The sequence below is a fragment of the Manis pentadactyla genome, chromosome 1, assembly GCF_030020395.1.
Source record: "Manis pentadactyla isolate mManPen7 chromosome 1, mManPen7.hap1, whole genome shotgun sequence".
NCBI classification, from domain to species: domain Eukaryota; kingdom Metazoa; phylum Chordata; class Mammalia; order Pholidota; family Manidae; genus Manis; species Manis pentadactyla.
In genome coordinates this window covers 116,589,082-116,611,822 of record NC_080019.1, presented here as the reverse complement: position 1 = coordinate 116,611,822, position 22,741 = coordinate 116,589,082, and the positions used below count along the sequence as shown (strand labels likewise).

The 22,741-nt window shown below is 41.0% G+C and overlaps 1 long non-coding RNA gene across 1 annotated transcript in view; it reads left to right on the top strand.

Annotated features, from left to right (window-relative positions):
- The window catches only part of LOC118936235 (uncharacterized), a 30,021-nt gene extending 8,590 nt beyond the window's left edge, over positions 1–21,431 (top strand). The window contains exon 3 of the long non-coding RNA XR_008997174.1: positions 19,139–21,431. This is a non-coding gene — a long non-coding RNA (uncharacterized LOC118936235). The remainder of the gene's footprint in view (positions 1–19,138) is intronic.
- Positions 21,432–22,741: the final 1,310 nt, after the last annotated feature.

Here is a 22,741-nt window from a genome sequence, read left to right as displayed (position 1 = left end):
TGGCAAGTGAAGCGGTGAAGTATGGACAGTGTTTAGGGAACAGTAGGAACTCTGCACACTCGGAGTCCCTGCTGCTGAGCTGTTCGCCTGGCTTTTCCAGGATAGTGTCCTGCACAGCTGGCCTTTCGGGGGCAGCCCTTCTCTCAAGGCCTTTCTTGGTCCTTTCCTCCCACTGCCATTCTGCTAGATGCCTGTCCAATTAATAAATTAAATTTAGCCATGTCATTCACAGAAACCACAAAGCATGGCAGGGTTGGGGGGCCAGAGCGGCAGATATAACAAAGAATCAAATAGAAATTTTTAATTGGAAAGTGTGGTTATTGAAATAAAAATAAGAAATACTTAAGTAGATCAAATAATAGATCGAATACAGACCAAGAGAAAATTCAGTCAGGAATCCCTATTGTCTAACTCTCTTTCTTTCTTTCTTTTATAATGCAAGTCCTGTTTAGGAATTTGCACAGCAGGCAAGTAGTGGAGGTGGAATTCCCACCAGGTCCACATCCTATCTGCTGCCCACTAAATCCCCACTGCCATGACAGGTGGCGGTGCCCAGGGGCAGGCAGTGGTGCCCAGGAGCAGGCAGAGGTGCCTAGGGATAGTCAGTGGTGCCCAGGGACAGGCAGTGTGCCCAAGGGCAAGCAATAGTGCCCTGGAGAAGGGAGCGGTGCTCTCATAGTCCCTATGTCATTTGATTGCTCTTAGAAAACAGTGTCCACTCCCTGTAAATAGCTAAACACAATACATTTTGAGATGTGAACAGAGAATATGACACTTAAGTAAAAGAAATTTGGGAGCATGGTTTAAGAAGGAATAGGAAATGATTGCCCAGCAAAGTTTAAACCAACAGAGACCATATGTAAATGGGAGATCAGAGAGAGAGGGGTTAGCAGAATTATCTCTTTGTAAAAGTCCAAAGCTAACGGTTCAAGGTTGATTTACTTTCTGATGTAATAAATTTAAGTCCAAAGTCAGCTTGTTATTCAGATGCCCTCTGTCTGTGGGCTCAAAGATAATTCCAGAAAAAAGGGATTGACCAGAGAAGCTGAGGCAAGGGGTGTGAGGGGTTGCAGGGTGACCTGGAGTGGGTGGGGTGGGTTTAGGACCTAATTTCCATCAGCACTCCCCTTCTTTGGTAGTAATGATCGATGTCCCCTCAGTCTAACCTAAAACTCTGTATGAGCACCACATTATGACATGTCAGCTGTTGTCTCCAACCCGTCAGGTTACCCTGAGCCCCACCACTGCCTACAAACCTCAGTTCTGCCTCTGCTCTGTAACCGTCTTATTGCATCACTAATGTTCTGGGGCCAGTTTGCCTGCTGTGGTAAGGAGAACAGCCTTCCTCCAAGGAGGAGAATTCTGCTCATTCTTTCTCTCTCTCTCTCTCTCTCTCACACACACACACACACACACACACACACACCTCTTCCACTTAACAGGGTTGGGGTGGAGGGGTGCAGAAGGGTGGAGCCAGCTTGCTTACTGCTCTGGTAACAGGGCCATAACCATGGTGACTGTCAGACCTTGTTTTTTGCAACTATCACAATTGCTTATTTTTTCCTCAGTAAAGGTAATTTGCTAAATATTTAAATAAGTCTGATTTAGATTTCATACCATTCTAACACTTTCCATTCAGCTAAATTCACAATACAGGGAAAAGCCATCTCTCAGAGCACATGCCCCAGTTTGCAATAGACACAATTTACCTGGTGACCCTGAACACACAGGGACTGCTTGCTGCATCTCTTCTGCTCTGACCTGTTTTTGTGCCATAAAAGGCAATGGGCAGGGTCCAGCTCTGTGCCATAGACAGGGGAGGTGCATGACAACCTATTCAAAGAAGAAGGTGGAGGAAGGAGAAGATGAAGGAGGCCATGCACCAGGAGTGGAGGAAGTGACTTGCCACTGGACACTGCATATTTTTATTTCTTTATTTATTTTTATTTTGGTACCATTAATATAAAATCACATGAGCAACATTGTGGTTACTAGATTCCCACCATTATCAAGTCCCCACCACATATCCCATTACAGTCACTGTCTATCAGCATAGTAAGATGCTATAGAGTCACTACTTGTCTTCTCTGTGCTATACGGCCTTCCCTGTGCCCCCCGCCCTGCTACATTATGTGTGGTAATCATAATACCCCTTATTCCCCTTCTCCCTCCCTGCCCACTCACCCTCCCCAGTCTCTTTCCCTTTGGCAACTGTTAGTCCATTCTTGGGTTCTGTGAGTCTGTGGCTGCTTTGTTCCTTCAGTTTTGGCTTTGTTCTGATGCTCCACAGATGAATGAAATCATTTGATACTTGTCTTTCTCCGCCTGGCTTATTTCACTGAGCATAATACCCTCTACTCCGCCCATGTTGTTGCAAATGGTAGGATTTGTTTTCTTCTTATGGCTGAGCAATATTCCATGGTGTATATGTACCACATCTTCTTTATCCATTCATCTACTGATGGACACTTAGGTTGCCTCCATTTCTTGGCTATTGTAAACAGTGCTGTGAAAACATAGGGGTGCAGAGGTGCATATGTTTTTTTGAAACTGGGCTCCTGCATTCTTACAGTAAATTCCGAGGAGTGGAATTCCTGGGTCAAATGGTATTTCTATTTTGAGTTTTTTGAGGAACCTCCATACTGCTTTCCACAATGGTTGAACTAATTTACATTCCCACCAGCAGTGTAGGAGGGTTCCCCTTTCTCCACAATCTCACCAACATTTGTTGTTGTTTGTCTTTTCGATGATGGCGATCCTTACTGGTGTGAGGTGATATCTCATCATGGTTTTAATTTGCATTTCTCTGATGATTAGTGATGTGGAACATCTTTTCATGTGCCTTTTGGCCATCTGAATTTCTTCTTTGGAGAAGTGTCTGTTCAGATCCTCTGCCCATTTTTTAATTGGATTATTTGCTTTTTGTTTGTTGAGGTGTGTGAGATCTTTGTATATTTTGGATGTCAACCCCTTACTGGATATGTTATTTATGAATATATTATCCCATACTGTAGGATGCCTTTTTGTTCCACTGATGGTGTCTTTTGCTGTACAGAAGCTTTTTAGTTTGATATAGTCCCACTTGTTCATTTTTGCTTTTGTTTCCCTTGCCCGTGGAGATATATTCATGAAGAAGTTGTTCATGTTTATATTCAAGAGAGTTTTGCCTATGTTTTCTTCTAAGAATTTTATTGTTTCATGACTTACATTCAGGTCTTTGATCCATTTTGAGTTTACTTTTGTGTATGGAGTTAGACAGTAATCCAGTTTCATTCTTTTACATGTAGCTGTCCAGTTTTGCCAACACCAGCTATTGAAGAGGCTGTCATTTCCCCATTGTATATCCATGGCTCCTTTATCATATATTAATTGACCATATATGCTTGGGTTACTATCTGGACTCTCTGTTCTGTTCCACTGGTCTATGGGTCTGTTCTTGTGCCAGTACCAAATTGTCTTGATTACTGTGGCTTTGTAGTAGAACTTGAAGTTGGGAAGCAAGATCCCCCCTGCTTTATTCTTTTTCCCTAGGATTGCTTTGGCTATTCGGGGTCTTTTGTAGTTCCATATGAATTTTAGAACTATTTGTTCCAGTTCATTGAAGAATACTGTCGGTATTTTGATAGGGATTGCATTGAATCTGTAGATTGCGTTAGGCACAATGGCCATTTTGACAATATTAATTCTTCCTACCCATGTGCATGGGATGAATTTCCATTTATTAGTGTCCTCTTTAATTTCTCTTAAGAGTGTGTTGTACATTCGAAAATCTATCAACATCATCCACCACATCAACAAAAAGAAGGACAAAAACCACATGATCATCTCCATAGATGCTGAAAAAGCATTCGACAAAATTCAACATCCATTCATGATAAAATCTCTCAACAAAATGGGCATAGAGGGCAAGTACCTTAACATAATAAAGGCCATATGTGATCAACCCACAGCTAACATCATACTGAACAGCAAGAGGCTGAAACCTTTTCCTCTGAGATCGGGAACAAGACAGGGATGCCCACTCTCCCCACTGTTATTCAACGTGGTACTGGAGGTCCTAGCCATGGCAATCAGACAAAACAAAGAAATGCAAGGAATCCAGATTGGTAAAGAAGAAGTCAAACTGTCACTATTTGCAGATGACACGATATTGTACATAAAAAACCCTAAAGACTCCACTGCAAAACTACTAGAAAGAATATCGGAATTCAGCAAAGTTGCAGGATACAAAATTAACACACAGAAATCTGTAGCTTTCCTATACACTAACAATGAACTAATAGAAAGAGAAATCAGGAAAACAATTCCATTCACAATAGCAACAAAAAGAATAAAATACCTAGGAATAAACCTAACCAAGGAAGTGAAAGACCTATACCCTGAAAACTACAAGACACTCTTAAGAGAAATTAAAGAGGTCACTAACAAATGGAAACTTATCCCATGCTCCTGGCTAGGAAGAATTAATATCGTCAAAATGGCCATCCTGCCCAAAGCAATATACAGATTTGATGCGATCCCTATCAAATTACCAACAGCATTCTTCAATGAACTGGAACAAATAGTTCAAAAATTCATATGGAACTGTCAAAGACCCCGAATAGCCAAAGCAATCCTGAGAAGGAAGAATAAAGTTGGGGGGATCTCGCCCCCCCAACCTCAAGCTCTACTACAAAGCCACAGTAATCAAGACAATTTGGTAATGGCACAAGAACAGAGCCACAGACCAGTGGAACAGAATAGAGACTCCAGACACTAACCCAAACATATATGGCCAATTAATATACGATAAAGGAGCCATGGACATACAATGGGGAAATGACAGTCTCTTCAACAGATGGTGCTGGCAAAACTGGACAGCTACATGTAAGAGAATGAAACTGGATCGCTGTCTAACCCCATACACAAAAGTAAACTCCAAATGGATCAAAGACCTGAATGTAAGTCATGAAACTATAAAACTCTTAGAAAAAACATAGGCAAAAATCTCATGCACATAAACATGAGTGACTTCTTCATGAACACATCTCCCCGGGCAAGGGAATGAAAGGCAAAAATGAACAAGTGGGACTATATCAACCTAAAAAGCTTCTGTAAAGCAAAGGACACCATCAATAGAACAAAAAGGTATCCTACAGTATGGGAGAACATATTCATAAATGACCGATCCGATAAAGGATTGACATCCAAAATATATAAAGAGGTCACATGCCTCAACAAACAAAAAGCAAATAATCCAATTAAAAAATGGGCAGAGGAGCTGAATAGACAGTTCTCTAAAGAAGAAATCCAGATGGCCAACAGGCACATGAAAAGATGCTCCACATCGCTAATCATCAGAGAAATGCAAATTAAAACCACAATGAGATATCACCTCACACCAGTAAGGATCGCCATCATCGAAAAGACAAACAACAACAAATGTTGGCAAGATTGTGGAGAAAGGGGAACCCTCCTACACTGCTGGTGGGAATGTAAACTAGTTCAACCATTGTGGAAAGCAGTATGGAGGTTCCTCAGAATGCTCAAAATAGAAATACTATTTGACCCAGGAATTCCACTTCTAGGAATTTACCCTAAGAATGCAGCACTCCAGTTTGAAAAAGACAGATGTACCCCTATGTTCATCACTGCACTGTTTACAATAGCCAAGATATGGAAGTAATCTAAATGTCCATCAGTAGATGAATGGATAAAGAAGATGTGGTACAGGAGGGTGGAGCTAACATGGCGGCATGAGTAGGACAGTGGGAATCTCCTCCCAAAAACATATATATTTTTGAAAATACAACAAATACAACTAACCCTAGAAGAGAGACCAGAAGACACAGGACAACAGCCTGACTACATCCACACATGCGAGAGCCCAGAGCCTGGTGAAAGGGGTAAGATACAACCCCCGGCCCGGCGGGACCCGAGCACACCTCCCCTCAGTGGAGCCCAGGACTGCTAAACACCCAGCCCCAGCCACCCCCACCAGAGCACAGACACAGTGCATGCGTGGAGGGCTGGAAACTAGGGAAACAGGGCAGCAAGACCTCTGAGCGGGTGCCGAAGCTGATGCCCCTGGGACAAAGAAAAGCCAGTGCTTTTTGAAAGTCTTAAAGGGACAGGGATTTAACAGCTAGACGGAAACAACACAGGTCACAGCCCAGTGGCTGGAAATTACAGGAAAACCAGGCGCACTAACCCCCTGGGCAACATCTCTGAGACCCCTCACAGAGGTAAACAGCCAAACAGCCCCCCCCACCCCGTCCATTACCCCTCCGGGCGCTGCGAAAACAGAGAAACAGCCTAAGGCAAAACGCCCACAGAAACGAAAATTCCTACACTTCGGCTGGGCAAGACACAAAGACCCAGCCTACACGCAATTACCCAACACAAGCCACTAGGGGTCGCAGTTGTCCCAGTAAAGAAAGGCCAGTAGCAAGGGAAAGTTTGGCCCTCCCAGCTGACATTCAATAGCACCTGTCAACATGAAAAGGCAAAAAAATATGATCCAGATAAGACTAACCCAGACAGCTTTGGCATCTGGTACATCTTCCCCTGAGAAGGAACCTGGGGAGATAGATTTAACCAGTCTTCCTGAAAAAAGAATTCAAAACAAAAGTCATAACCATGCTGATGGACTTGCAGAGAAATATGCAAGAACTAAGGAAGGAGAATACAGAAATAAAACAAGCTCTGGAAGGACTTCAAAACAGAATGGACAAGATGCAAGAGACCATTAATGGACTAGAAAACAGAGAACAGGAACGCAGAGAAGCTGATGCAGAGAGAGATAAAAGGATCTCCAGGAATGAAAGAATTTTAAGAGAGCTAAGTGACCAATCAAAAAGGAACAATATATGCATTATAGGGATACCAGAAGAAGTAGAGAGAGAGAAAAAGGGATAGAAAGTGTCTTTGAAGAAACAATTGTCGAAAACTTCCCCAAACTAGGGGAAGAAATGGCCTCTCAGACCACAGAGGTACACAGAACTCCCATGACAAGGGATCCAAGGAGGGCAACACCAAGACACATAATAATTAAAATGGCAAAGATCAAAGACAAGGACAAAGTATTAAAGGCAGCCAGAGAGAAAAAAAAGGTTACCTACAAAGGAAAACCCATCAAGATATCATAAGACTTCTCAATAGAAACCCTACAGGCCAGAAGAGAATGGCATGATATACTTAATGCAATGAAACAGAAGGGCCTCGAACCAAGACTACTGTATCCAGCATGAATATCATTTAAATATGAAGGAGGGATTAAACAATTCCCAGACAAGCAAAAGTTGAGAGAATTTGCTGCCCACAAACCACCTCTTCAGGGCATCCTACAGGGACTGCTCTAGATGGGAGCACTCCTAAAAAGAGCACAGAACAAAACACCCAAAATATGAAGAAGGAAGGAGGAGGAATAAGAAGGGAGAGAAATAAAGAATCATCAGACCGCATTTATAATAGCTCAACAAGTGAGTTAAGTTAGACAGTAAGATAGTAAAGAAGCTAACCCTGAACCTTTGGTAACCACAAACTTAAAGCCTGCAATGGCAATAAGTTCATACCGTTCAATAATCACCCTAAATGTAAATGGACTGAATGCACCAATCAAAAGACACAGAGTAATAGAATGCATAAAAAAGCAAGATCCATCCATATGCTGCTTACAAGAGACTCACCTCAAACCCAATGACATGCACCAACTTAAAGTCAAGGGATGGAAAAAGATATTTCATGCAAACAACAAAGAGAAGAAAGCAGGTGCTGCAATTCTGGTATCAGACAAAACAGACTTCAAAATAAAGAAAGTAACAAAAGACAAAGAAGGACATTACATAATGATAAACGGCTCAGTCCAGCAAGAGGATATAACCATTATAAATATATATGCACCCAATACAGGAGCACCAACATACCTGAAACAAATATTAACAGAACTAAAGGAGGAAATAGAATGCAATGCATTCATTCTAGGAGACTTCAACACACCACTCACTCCAAAGGACAGATCCACCAGACAGAAAATAAGTAAGGACACAGAGGCACAGAACAACACACCAGAATAGATGGACCTAAAGGACATCTACAGAACTCTATATCCAAAAGCAACAGGATACACATCTTCTCAAGTGCACATGGAACATTCTCCAGAATAGACCACATACTAGGCCACAAAAAGAGCCTCAGTAAATTCCAAAAGATTGAAATCCTACCAACCAACTTTTCAGACCACAAAGGCATAAAACTAGAAATAAACTGTACAAAGAAAGCAAAAAGGCTCACAAACACATGGAGGCTTAACAACACGCTCCTAAATAATCAATGGGTCAATGACCAAATCAAAATGGAGATCCAGCAATATATGGAAACAAATGACAACAACAACACTAAGCCCCAACTTCTGTGGGACACAGCAAAAGCAGTCTTAAGAGGAAAGTTTATAGCAATGCAAGCATATTTAAAAAAGGAAGAACAATCCCAAATGAATGGTCTAATGTCACAATTATCTAAATTGGAAAAAGAAGAACAAATGAGGCCTAAGGTCAGCAGAAGGAGGGACATAATAAAGATCAGAGAAGAAATAAATAAAATTGAGAAGAATAAAACAATAGCAAAAATCAATGAAACCAAGAGCTGGTTCTTCGAGAAAATAAACAAAATAGATAAGCCTCTAGCCAGACTTATTAAGAGGAAAAGAGAGTCAACACAAATCAACAGTATCAGAAACGAGAAGGAAAAATCACGACGGACCCCACAGAAATACAAAGAATTATTAGAGAATACTATGAAAACCTATATGCTAACAAGCTGGGAAACCTAGGAGAAATAGACAACTTCCTAGAAAAATACAACCTTCCAAGACTGACCCAGAAAGAAACAGAAAATCTAAACAGACTAATTACCAGCAACGAAATTGAAGTGGTAATCAAAAAACTACCAAAGAACAAAACCCCCGGGCCAGATGGATTTACCTCGGAATTTTATCAGACATACAGGGAAGACATAATACCCATTCTCCTTAGTTTTCCAAAAAATAGAGGAGGAGGGGATACTCCCAAACTCATTCTATGAAGCTAACATCACCCTAATACCAAAACCAGGCAAAGACTCCACCAAAAAAGAAAACTACAGACCAATATCCCTGATGAATGTAGATGCAAAAATACTCAACAAAATATTAGCAAACCGAATTCAAAAATACATCAAAAGGATCATACACCATGACCAAGTGGGATTCATCTCAGGAATGCAAGGATGGCACAACATTCGAAAGTCCATCAACATCATTCACCACATCAACAAAAAGAAAGACAAAAACCACATGATCATTTCCATAGATGCTGAAAAAGCATTTGACAAAGTTCAACATCCATTCATGTTAAAAACTCTCAGCAAAATGGGAATAGAGGGCAAGTACCTCAACATAATAAAGGCCATCTATGAAAAACCCACAGCCAACATTATATTGAACATCGAGAAGCTGAAAGCTTTTCCTCTGAGATCAGGAACTAGACAGGGATGCCCACTCTCCCCACTGTTATTTAACATAGTACTGGAGGTCCTAGCCACGGCAATCAGACAAAACAAAAAAATACAAGGAATCCAGATTGGTAAAGAAGAAGTTAAACTGTCACTATTTGCAGATGACATGATACTGTACATAAAAAACCCTAAAGACTCCATCCCAAAACTACTAGAACTGATATGGGAATACAGGAAAGTTGCAGGATACAAAATCAACACACAGAAATCTGTAGCTTTCCTATACACTAACAATGAACCAACAGAAAGAGAAATCAGGAAAACAACTCCATTCACAATTGCATCAAAAAAAAAAAATACCTAGGAATAAACCTAGCCAAAGAAGTGAAAGACTTATACTCTGAAAACTACAAGTCACTCTTAAGAGAAATTAAAGGGGACACTAACAGATGGAAACTCATCCCATGCTCGTGGCTAGGAAGAATTAATATCGTTAAAATGGCCATCCTGCCCAAAGCAATATACAGATTTGATGCAATCCCTATGAAACTACCAGCAACATTCTTCAATGAACTGGAACAAATAATTCAAAAATTCATATGGAAACACCAAAGACCCCGAATAGCCAATGCAATCCTGAGAAAGAAGAATAAAGTAGGGGGGATCTCACTCCCCAACTTCAAGCTCTATTATAAAGCCATAGTAATCAAGACAATTTGGTACTGGCACAAGAACAGAGCCACAGACCAATGGAACTGACTAGAGAATCCAGACATCAACCCAGACATATATGGTCAATTAATATTTGATAAAGGAGCCATGGACATACAATGGCGAAATGACAGTCTCTTCAACAGATGGTGCTGGCAAAACTGGACAGCTACATGTAGGAGAATGAAACTGCACCATTGTCTAACCCCATATACAAAAGTAAACTCAAAATGGATCAAAGACCTGAATGTAAGTCATGAAACCATTAAACTCTTGGAAGAAAACATAGGCAAAAACCTCTTAGACATAAACATGAGTGACTGCTTCTTGAACATATCTCCCCGGGCAAGGAAAACAACAGCAAAAATGAACAAGTGGGACTATATTAAGCTGAAAAGCTTCTGTACAGCAAAAGACACCATCAATAGAACAAAAAGGAACCCTACAGTATGGGAGAATATATTTGAAAATGACACATCCGATAAAGGCTTGACGTCCAGAATATATAAAGAGCTCACACGCCTCAACAAACAAAAAACAAATAACCCAATTAAAAAATGGGCAGAGGAACTGAACAGAGTTTTCCAAAAAAGAAATACAGATGGCCAACAGACACATGAAAAGATGCTCCACATCGCTAATTATCAGAGAAATGCAAATTAAAACTACAATGAGGTATCACCTCACACCAGTAAGGATGGCTGCCATCCAAAAGACAAACAACAACAAATGCTGGCGAGGCTGTGGAGAAAGGGGAACCATCCTACACTGCTTGTGGGAATGTAAGTTAGTTCAACCATTGTGGAAAGCAGCATGGAGGTACATCAAAATGCTCAAAACAGACTTACCATTTGACCCAGGAATTGCACTCCTAGGAATTTACCCTAAGAATGCAGCAATCAAGTATGAGAAAGACCAATGCACCCCTATGTTGATCGCAGCACTATTTACAATAGCCAAGAATTGGAAGCAACCTAAATGTCCATCGATAGATGAATGGATAAAGAAGATGTGGTACATATACACAATGGAATGCTACTCAGCCATAAGAAAAGGGCAAATTCAACCATTTGCAGCAACATGGATGGAGCTGGAGGATATTATGCTCAGTGAAACAAGCCAAGCGGAGAAAGAGAAATACCAAATGATTTCACTTATCTGTGGAGTATAAGAACAAAGGAAAAACTGAAGGAACAAAACAGCAGCAGAATCATAGAACTCAAGAATGGACTAACAGGTACCAAAGGGAAAGGGACTGGGGAGGATGGGTGGGTAGGGAGGGATAAGGGGGGGCAGAAAAAGGGGGGTATTAAGATTAGCATGCATGGGGGGGGTGGGAGAAAGGGGAGGGCTGTACAACACAGAGAAGACAAGTAGTGATTCTACAACATTTTGCTACACTGATGGACAGTGACTGTAAAGGGGTATATAGGGGGGACCTGGTATAGGGGAGAGCCTAGTAAACAAAATATTCATCATGTAAGTGTAGATTAATGATAAAAAAAAAAAGCAGTTCCTGTGTTGTGACCTCCAATGAGTTCTACACAATGATATAAAGGGCATAAAAAAGTGTAGGCAAAGGGTCCATTTGTGTTTATACAGAGGATCAAAGCCTAATTTGGCTACCCTGAAAATGAACTAAGATATGATATGAAAAAGAACTTCCAACATCAGCACTCTCGGGAAGACTCATGCCAGAAGATGATCATCAAAAAACCCGAACAAAGATCCACGCACTGCTACAGCTGTAGATGCACTCATCCCACCAGTTCCTGGACTTGCCATGGGAATGAAGAAGGAGATATCTAAGCTGGCCTGTGCATATAGTAAAACAACAAATTTGACTGGATCTATACTGTTGGAACTCAACCAAGAATTAGGAGAACTGCAAATTGTAGCTCTCCAAAATCTTACAGCTACAGACTATTTAATGTTAAAAGAACATATGGGATGTGAACAGTCCCCAGGAATGGACTGTTTTAATTTGTCTGATTTCTCTCAGACTGTTCAAGTTCAGTTGGACAATATCCACCATATCATAGATAAGTTTTCACAAATGCCTAAGGTGCCTAACTGCTTTTCTTGGATTCACTGGAGATGGCTGGTAATTACAGATATGCTTTGGTTATGTAACTATACTCCTATTATGTTAATGTGTATGCACAATTTAATTAGTAGTTTAAAACCTATACATGAAGTTACTCTACAAGAAGATATGTCAAAGAAATAATCAATCTTCCCATGTTTTCTTCCGCCTGCTACTTCTATAGCTTTTCTTCTTCCTTCCTAACTACAACCCTTAAATAGAATTCGTGCCTCATATCGAATTTACCGAGTATCATAATTCTTCCAAGTGGTAAAGACACCTCAAGACAAATGCTGGGCATAGAAGTCACAGGGCATAAATATGCAAAGAAGTAAAAAGCTAACCTTTTCAAACAATAAGGCTTCTCTCTCACTTACCAACTTAACATTTCCCTGTATGGCCCTGGAAGATGACTGGTTAGCCAGAGACGGGTAAGTTTTCTCAAGGGAGGAACAACCTAAGATAGGCACAGTCGCAGGGGGGCCATCAGGTGAGAAATTGGGGATCAACAGAGGTGAGGCTTAGAATCTCCCCCCCCCATTCTGAGAGAAATCTTCTGCATACGTGGATGTTTTATGGCCCTTGTCTAGCTTGGATTAACACATAGTCTACAGGCACACACCTGATCATCTACATTTGCTCTCTTACAACACTAAACTATGTTTTCTACCTTTATCTTGTATCTACCTACCACTTCACATTTTAGTAAAAATAATAATAATAAAAAGAGAAATATGGTATACACATATAAATCAAGTATAAAAATCAAATGAGTATTCATATTTGAACTGTTTATAGTTCATAATGCATGAGCAAAACCGAAAGCTTCTGTGATGACTGCCCCTGTAATGTTCACCATGTAACTTTTTCACTATGTAAGAATTTGTTCTCCATGTAAGAACTTGTTCGTTATGCTTCAGAAGATTGGAGACTGACGAAAATTAGGCTTGGGGTGGATTAATGATTGTGCATTGGGCATTGACCCCCCTATACAGAATTTTATTGTTGTTAACAACCATTTGATCAATAAATATGAGAGATGCCCTCACAAAAATATATATATATACACACTTCCAATTGTAAAATAAATAAGTAACCGGGATGTAATGTATAGCATAAGGAATATAGTCAAAATATTGTAACAGCTTGGTATGGTGATAGCTGGTATCTAGAATTATCATGTATGTAAATGTTGAATCACTGTGTTGTACACCTGAAACTAATGTAATACTGTGTGTCAACTACCCTTCAATAAAAAGTAATTATCTAAAATAAAAAAAAAAGAAGATGTGGTACATATACACAATGGAATATTACTGAGCCATAAGAAAAAAACAGATCCTACCATTCGCAACAACATGGATGGAGCTAGAGGGTATTATACTCAGTTAAATAAGCCAGGCGGAGAAGGACAAGTACCAAATGAATTCACTCATATGTGGAGTATAAGAACAAAGGAAAACTGAAGGAACAAAACAGCAGCAGAATCACAGAACCCAAGAATGGACTAACAGTTACCAAAGGGAAAGGGACTGGGGAGGATGGGTGGGAAGGGAGGGATAAGGACAGGGAAAAACAAAGAGGGCATTACGATTAGCATGTATAGTGCGTGGGGGGCATGGGGAGGGCTGTGCAACACAGAGAAGACAAGTAGTGATTTTACAGCATCTTACTACGCAGATGGACAGTGACTGTGAAGGGGTATGTTGAGGGGATTTGGTGAAGGGGGGAGCCTAGTAAACATAATGTTCTTTCTGTAATTGTAGATTAATGATACCAAAAAAAAAATTAACAAAATGGAAAAAAAAAAAAAAGAGTGTGTTGTAGTTTTCAGGGTATAGGTCTTTCACTTACTTGGTTAGGTTTATTCCTAGGTATTTTATTCTTTTTGATGCAATTGTGAATGGAATTGTTTTCCTGATTTCCCTTTCTGCTACTTCATCATTAGTGTATAGGAAAGCAACAGATTTCTGTGTATTAATTTTGTATCCTGCAACTTTGCTGAATTCAGATATTAGTTCTAGTAGTTTTAGTGGATTCTTTACGGTTTTTTACGTACAATATCATGTCATCTGCAAACAGTGACAGACAGTTTGGCTTCTTCCTTACCAATTAGGATACCTTTTATTTCTTTGTGTTGTCTGATTGCCATGGCTAGGACCTCCAGAACTATGTTGAATAAAAGCAGGGAGAGTGGGCATCTTTGTCTTGTTCCCGATCTTAGGGGAAAAGCTTTCAGCTTCTCACTGTTAAGTATGATGTTGGCTGTGGGTTTGTGGTATATGGCCTTATGTTGAGGTACTTGCCCTCTATACCCATTTTCTTGAGAGTTTTTATCATGAATGGATGTTGAATTTTGTCAAATGCTTTTTCAGCATCTATGGAGATGATCATGTGGTTTTTGTCCTTTTTGTTGATGTGGTTGATGATGTTGATGGATTTTTGAATGTTGTACCATCCTTGCATCCCTGGGATGAATCCCACTTGACATGCTGTATGATGCTCTTGATGTATTTTTGAATTCAGTTTGGTAATATTTTGTTGAGTATTTTTGCATCTATGTTCATCAGGGATATTGGTCTGTAGTTTTCTTTTTTTGTGGTATCTTTGCCTGGTTTTGGTATTAGAGTGATGCTGGCTTCATAGAATGAGTTTGGAAGTATTCCCTCATCTATTTTTGGAAAACTTTAAGGAGAATGGGTATTGTCTTCTCTAAATGTCTGATAAAATTAAGCATTGAATCCATCTTGGACCCTGCATATCTTTAGGAAAGGTCCTCCCTTGAACCAGAATTGTCACCAGAAAACACTGGACTAGGGATGGTCAAGGTGTCTCCTGGTGTGCCCATCCCCCTAGCAGTTTTAAAGACCCCTGGACTTCTGTGTTGGGAAGGAGGCTGAGCACACAGGTCAGTGGGGAGGGTGCGTAGGAACAAGCCTGCTCCCTACCCTGTACTGCCCAGGCTTCTTTGTGCAGGGCCTGGCTGCTGGGCATCACTGCCTCCGAAGTTCATATACAATAGCAGCTGCTTAATAAATGCATAATGAATCAATAGAATATGTTGCTTTTCCCTTCTGTTTCCCTTTAATAAAGTCTGCAATTGGTCCTAATTGTTTTTATATCAAATTAAGTCTGTGAAGTGTCCCACAATCCAGCTCTCCCTCTCCCCCTAAATGTAATTTTGCCCACTCCTTCTCTATGCCAAAGACCAGTGGGCTTTTCTCAGGCTGACAAGAGTACACATAGCCCCTGCCTGAGCCATACAGGAGGGGCCGGAGTGCTGTTGCCCTATTCATGTAAGAAGAGCTAAAAAGACACTAGAACAAACTGGGAACCTAGCAGCCATCAAAGCATCCCTTTGTGACTTAGTCCACAGAGTTTCATCACATCCATCCCCGCCATGGCAGACAGTGCCCTCCCATGGAAATAAAGAAACCTTCTAAAACATGTTCCTTCTGGGTGCTGGGCTTTCCCTCTGCAGGGTTTTTGCAATCTGAGCCTGCAAGCTCAGGCTGCGACTGGGACTCTGGGACCTGCCAGCAGACTGTTGCTTGCTGTCAGTAGTCAGGGTAGGCTGGAATTCTGACGCTGAACAAGACCACCACACACAGAACCAACTAGTGCATTTTATGTAAATGAACACCCTGAATATCATGTCTTAAGAAGATGCCTGGTTCAAGACTCACAAAATGAATAAACACACAACAAACAAAAACAAAAACAGACCAATAGAAATAAAAAGAGAATAAAGCAAACAAAAGTGGGAGAATTTTGCCAACATATTATCAAGACAAATAATTTAGGAGATACTTTTAGAGGACTTTAAGCCCAGAACCATGTAAGTAGTCTATACTCTTAGTAAGTATGAGGGGATAAAGTTATTCATTAAAGTACATGGAACACTGTGAAATGAAAGGCAATTCAATTAAGCTTACATTTTAATCATATAGTCAGTACCTTCAATAATCCCTTTCTCTGCAATATAAAGGACAAGGTGCATATACACCTTTTACCAAAGAAAGTCATTTTCTCCCTGTCCCCTGATGTAAATGTCCAACATGGAATGTTTTTTTCAACACACGCCAATCTGTGAACTCGCTCAGGAAGGCCTTGCCAGGATCAGGCCCTGCCCTGTAGACCCTTACCCTGTAACAGCTGAGTCGTGGCCCTGCCCCACTAGATCTCTATGCACATTTCCCAAGGCTCCCTCCTTCATAAAACATTCTCAGGACTCGGCCTGGCTCTAGGCCCTCCAGTCCCTTCAGCCATCCCTCTGCACTTGCCTGTGACAGTTATGAGTGACACAAGCTAAAGGGGCTTCTGTGTAAGCTGCCCCTTTAATGCAGGGCTTCAGGGCAACCTACATCCCTGAGACTGAAGGATTTCAGAGATGTGGGATTTCCAATGCTAACCCCAGAAACAAATCAGTCCCAGGTAAACAGGATAATCTAGTCACCCTAGCGCTGGTGGGGGTGAGTCTTGACTACCAGAGCTCCAGGATCAAAAGCCCAGGAAATCTGAGGCTTCCTGCTGTATAAACCCTGCCACATGGCGTGTCAAAGTTCAGCTCAGAAACACCTACTTTCATTTCTGTAAGGTTCTGGGGTTGGTTTGACTTTCCCCCTTTAACGTTTCCTGCATGTCCCTTCTGGCAGTTTCTGTCTTTATGAGCCTGGAGAAGACTGAGATGGTAGTGTCGGTTTCCATCAGTTGTCTGCAGAAATCCTTCAGTGGGGACATTCTTGTTTTATTTCGAAAGTAAGGGTGGGGAGTGTCACAGGGTCAAAAATCCACGTCTGTGCAAGTCAGTGAATGTTGTACAGTTTGACACTGAAGAAAGATAACCTATTAGAGTTTCAAAAATATAACATTTTACCAAAAATGCAAAGTACTTCAAAATCTGTAATCACATTTATTATAAAACAGTAATAATAACTGTCTTAGTTCAGATTGCTGTAACAAAGTACCATATATGCTGAGTAACTTAAAAACACACATCTGTTTCTCACAGTTCTAGAGGCTGGGAAGTCCAAGATCAGGGTGCCAGTAGATCCAGCAAATGGTGAGGGCTGCTTCCTGATTTGCAGATGGCTGTCTTCTCATTCCATCCTCACATGGTCATGGTGGAGAGAGAAATCATCTGCTTCAGGTTTCTTTTAAGGGAACTGATCCCATTCATGGGGGATGGGGAGGCACCTTCATAACCTAATTACCTTCCAAATACCATCATACTAGGGATTAGGGCATCAGTCTATGAATTTAGGGTTGGCGAGGCACAAACATTCAGTCCATAGCAATAGCTAATATTTAATGAGGGCTTGCTACATGCCAGATACTGTGCTAAGAAATACATGTTGTTTAATCTTCAGAATATAAAATAGGTGAGGATACTGAGGCTCAGAGAGGTTAAAATACTTGTCCAAGGTCACAGAGTTGATAATTAGCAGAGCCAGGTTTTGAATCCAGACAGTCTCTCTGCAGAGTCAGCATTTGGACTCAGAACTGTTGACTTGAGGCTAAGCACAATCACACTTGAGCAAACTAATGAGAACACTGTAGTTTCACACATTGCTTTCTGGGCCACTTTCAGGGCTATCAGTCAGAGTATGTCTCATTTCTGGACCTGGGTCTGCATCACTGGTGGGGCTCTCAGTTTCTATAGCAAGAGTTCAATAAAAGATATCTGTTCACTAAGTGGACCCAGGAATTGCTCAGAGTTTGGTCAGGCAGTCTGAAATTCCATGATCATTCTGGGATTCATATACCATCACCAAATTCCAGGGACATCACACCCATGACTGGTAGCCCATGGCTACTTCTCAGCTCAGCTAGTGACTCTCAAAAGTGAGCCACTCTGAGCTTGAAACTTCAGACTCACCCAAAGGTTAAAGTTTGTGCTTTGAAGGCATTAAAGAAACAAAAACACTCATAGTGTGGTATTTTTGTGACGGTGTGGGTTTGCATCCCCTTCTGTGATCAAATTCTCTGTATGCACACACGTGCTCAGAGCAGCTGTGTTATGAGTTCTTCCCAAGAGTTTCAGGTTCAGTGTATTCAAATACCACATCTGAGAAAAGTCTTTTTGTGTAAGTTATTTTATGGATTTGTTAGAATTTAATTCTCAAATGTCTTGACCTATTTTAAAGTCTCCTTTTCTAAAATTTAAATCAAAACCAAAGAAATCTTCACATTCTACTTCCATGTCTAAAACATGTCCCCATAAGGGCAATGATCACGCATGAAGGGGACACAGCTTTAGTCGCTCACTTGACTAAATGTTACAGGATGGGCTTTCAAGGTTCATGGCACAAACTCCCTGTGACGAGTCATTCTGGGGATGCAGGACCTGGCCATTTGTTTGTTTGTTTTTGCCCCAACTTGAAACACACCTTTCTATCATCATTTAATCATAGGTGTTCCATCTGTGGTACGTGAATGCAGCTTTCCATATTTAACTAAAACATCTTAAATTTCTTAGTGGTCAACGATGAAGCCTTGCCAGGCATGAATACTGTTTTTTGTTGTAGCTTAATTTTGTGTGTTTCATGTTAAAAACTTGTCTGACCTTCGTACAGTTTGTGTGCATGTTTTCCAAGTTCTCTGCATTGAGTATGAATTATATGATGGGGGGCAATTTTGGAAACCCTTGCACTAGAATATAAAGCCCCAGTACTAAGAACCACATTCTAGCACCTCAGAACATACTAGAACTGCAGCCCCAGTATCTAGTGCAGTGCCTGGCAGCTAGTAGGAAAAATTTAGTGATTGTATTATGTTGAGTCCTGTGGAACAGTAGAAGATACAATTGGCTTTAAGAGACTTTTCTTGTGCTATTTGGTTTAAAAACAATTAGTTTTCCTCTTTTCCCAGAACTGGGTTCTGAGAGATTTCAACAGCTGCAGTGAGAAGCCAGGTCTATCCTCTGACATACCTCAAAGTCTGAGCGTCCACAGCTGTGGTCAGCACCCTTCACATTCTCAGTGAAGGCCACTAAGGTATAGTCCACATGGGGCAGAATGGTGTGAACTCTGGCTCAGGTCCCATCTTCAGAACTGCTTGACAGCAGGAACATGGGAGTCACTTCCTTCTTCTTGAGTTCCCCCGCCCTGTTACATGCCCCGTGAGCATCACGTGGCTCTTCCATTGCTACTCTGACATTGTCCTCTGGTCATGGTTGCTGCTCTTATGATTGCCTTATGTGATCATCTGGAGCAAATTATATTTTCCAAAATGTCTACAGTAATATTTGCAGATCTACATACTCTTTCAAAACCTCAAAGATTCTTTCATCAAAAGCTTTGGTCTAATTCCTCTCCCCTGGAATATGGATGAGCATTGGTGGCTGCCTCCTTGAATAGAATGTAGTGGAAATGATGCTGCATGAATTATGAGGCTAAATCAAAAAAAGAAATAAGGCCTTTACCATGTTCTCTTTCTTTTGGTACATGTGTCTTGGGAGCCCTGAGCCAACATGTAGGAAGTCCAGCTGTGCTGAAGCTGCCCTGCAGCAGGACCACAGGCATGAAGGTTCCCAAGGCGCCCCACCATTCCAGCCGCCAGCTGCTTGTGCTTTCCCTTGATCAGCTGCCACACACGGGAGTAGAGAGCCCTCAGATGACTCAGTCCCCAGCCTCTGAGCTGTCCAAGCTGACGCCACATGCAGCCAAGGAGCTGTCCTCAAGCCCAGCCCATACTACCGATGTGTGAGAAAAATTACTGTTCTGGCTGTTTTAAGCCACTACGCTGTGGGGTAATTCATTACACAGCAACAGTAACTGGGTCATCACCCTCATGCATCATCAGGCTGCTCACCTCGCTTCTGTGAGACCCTAGCTTCTCTTTTGTATCGGTTGCTGAGCAGAATACAGGGAAGCTCCCTGCTCCCACCACTGTCAAAATTCGCTTACCAAACCACAAAACATGGAAGCATTTACCTCTTAAAATTTGAAGACTTGTAGTTTCTCATAATGGCCCCAACAGTATAAAGCCTTAATTCAACTGACTTTTTCATATGTTATCATTCCTCTATGCACAGAATTTAGTGGAAGTCCCCTTGTGCTTGTGTTGGAGGCTCCAGTTCAAGTGGACCTTGACAACGTTGCTGTCAAGCCAGGCCTCCCCATCTGTGCTGGGACTGGAGCTGGTGCACCCCAGCTCTCTCCTGCCAGGTTAAATCACCTCCCCCACCCTAAGCAGTGTGCCAGAGTCAAGAGCTTATCAGGTCAGCTTTGACGTGTCCTGCCCCTTTGCTGGGGCTTTTTGGATCCAGAACCTTCTAAGACCTGTGCCTTATATACACAGTAGGCACCTGGCATTTTAAACTCTCTTCCTGGACACTCACCACCAATAACATTGAGCAGATTGGGACCAAGAACAGCTCTGTTTTGTGAGACCACCCCTCTGCCAGGTTGACATTGATCCATTAATGAACAGCACGTTCAACCATAACTAGTGAGTTATGAATCCAAATATATGCCTCCATTTTGTCTCCAAGGTGACCATGAGGTGAATAACCAGATGCCTTGCTGTAAATCTTGTCTATCACATTTCCTTGTTTTCCCAGGCTAGTGATCTGTTAAAAGAGGGAGAGAGTTAATTACCTGACTTGTTCCTAATAATCTAGTCTGGTTCCTCACAACGATTCCCAAGTTTGTTGTTAGTTCTCAGAAGCCATCATTTAAAAAAAAAAAAGTTTATTTCTTGGTAGAATTGAGCTCTAAATCAAAGTCTAGCCCATGTGGATTCTACCTTCTCTATGTTAGGATTAAATGAGGCTAAAAGAGAAAGGCAAACACAGTCAAGGTATATTATTATTTGAGCTTGCCTTGAAAATTATTATTGTTGTTTTACTCAGTAGCTTGCTTTTTAGTGGTAACAACCAGAAAATGACTTATTAAAAAAAAAAATTCTGGAGCCCCAGGGCTGATTTTGCATCTAGCACAGTATTATTTTAGTGCCACCCAGAGGCAAACATCATGTACAGCAGACAGGAGGAAATAGAAAAGTCATAAACATTCTAAATTTTAGTTAAGCAACACCGAGATAATAACTTGCTCCTTTTTGCTGGTCTGTCCCCAAGCCATGTATTCCAGTTGTAAACATCCAATCATTCAACAACCCTACGAAATAGGTACTACTGTTACCAACTTACAAATTGAGAAACTGAGGCATAACTCATAAGTGGTAGAATTGGAATTTGATTCTAAACAATTTGATTCTAGAGCGTATACATTTTAACCACTATGGTATAAAAACCTCCCATTTTGCTTCTATATTCTTTCAGAAAGGATGAAATTTGAAATATAAAGGGAAGAGTGAACATTGGTAAAAGGAAGTGTAAACTCAAGAGGTAAGAGGTAATGACAAGAAACACCTTAACACTTCAAGGGTGGGCATGTCTTCCAGACTGGAAAAAACCCCAGAGCACCAAGGGAATGTACAGGAGGTTGCCAAACATGTCTGTGATTTTGAAGCACCAGGGAGGACTGAGAAGCTGAAAAACTAGAGGTGAACAATTTTTCCATAAGGTTAAGACCAGGACAGCCAACTTAGGCATCATATGTAAGTACCTAGATGTAAAAGTGCTATTCCCTACGAGCTGGTATGGTCTGAGACTCATGTCAGAAACACCTCACACCAACAGGGTGTTGTATAACTAGATTTCAACAAGGCCTATCAGCATACCCCTGTGGACACTATAAATATGGCTAGATGCAAAATCCGTTATTTTCATGCAGGTTGATGTAACTTCATCCTGATGTTTTGATGAACGGCAAACTAGAGAGAAGTTTTTAGTGGCAAAATTCAAGAGCTGGCCTTCAGTTCTCTGGTTATCACTTTTAGTCACTGTTCGGATGAGAATAGTGATGTCTCAGCCAATACAAAGGGCAGATAGCATCAAGTGGAGAGGCACAGACAAAATATTGGGTGACTGAGTTGGGATGAATTGAATAGGGATGAATATGAAGTTCTTCATCCCAAAGTACTAGTCAGCTTCTCCCATGGTGAGGAGTGGCCTGGCCACAGGACTCTCAATAAAACTAATGTGAACTACACATATAATTTTATATTTTCTAGTAGCTCCATTTTAAAAAGTAAAAACAGAAACAACTCAGGTGAATTTTAATAATGTATTTTATCATTTTAATGATATATTTTACCAGATGTGCCCAGAATACTATCCTTTCAACATGTGATCAATATGTAAAATTGAGATATTTCATATTATTTTTTGCATTGTCTTCAAAATCCAGTGTGTATTTCACACTCATAGCACCTCTTCATTCTCACTAGCCACTTGAGTTTCAAGTACTCACTCAATAGCCATGTTGTGATTGTGTTGGACAATGCAGCTTTAGAGGTTTTTCACTGACTCTCAGCTCTGCAACCAGATCGCCTTCCAGTCATGTCATTCAAGCTGGCTGCATTCAAAGAGGAATTATACCTACAGGTAAACCACTCATTAAGTGTTGA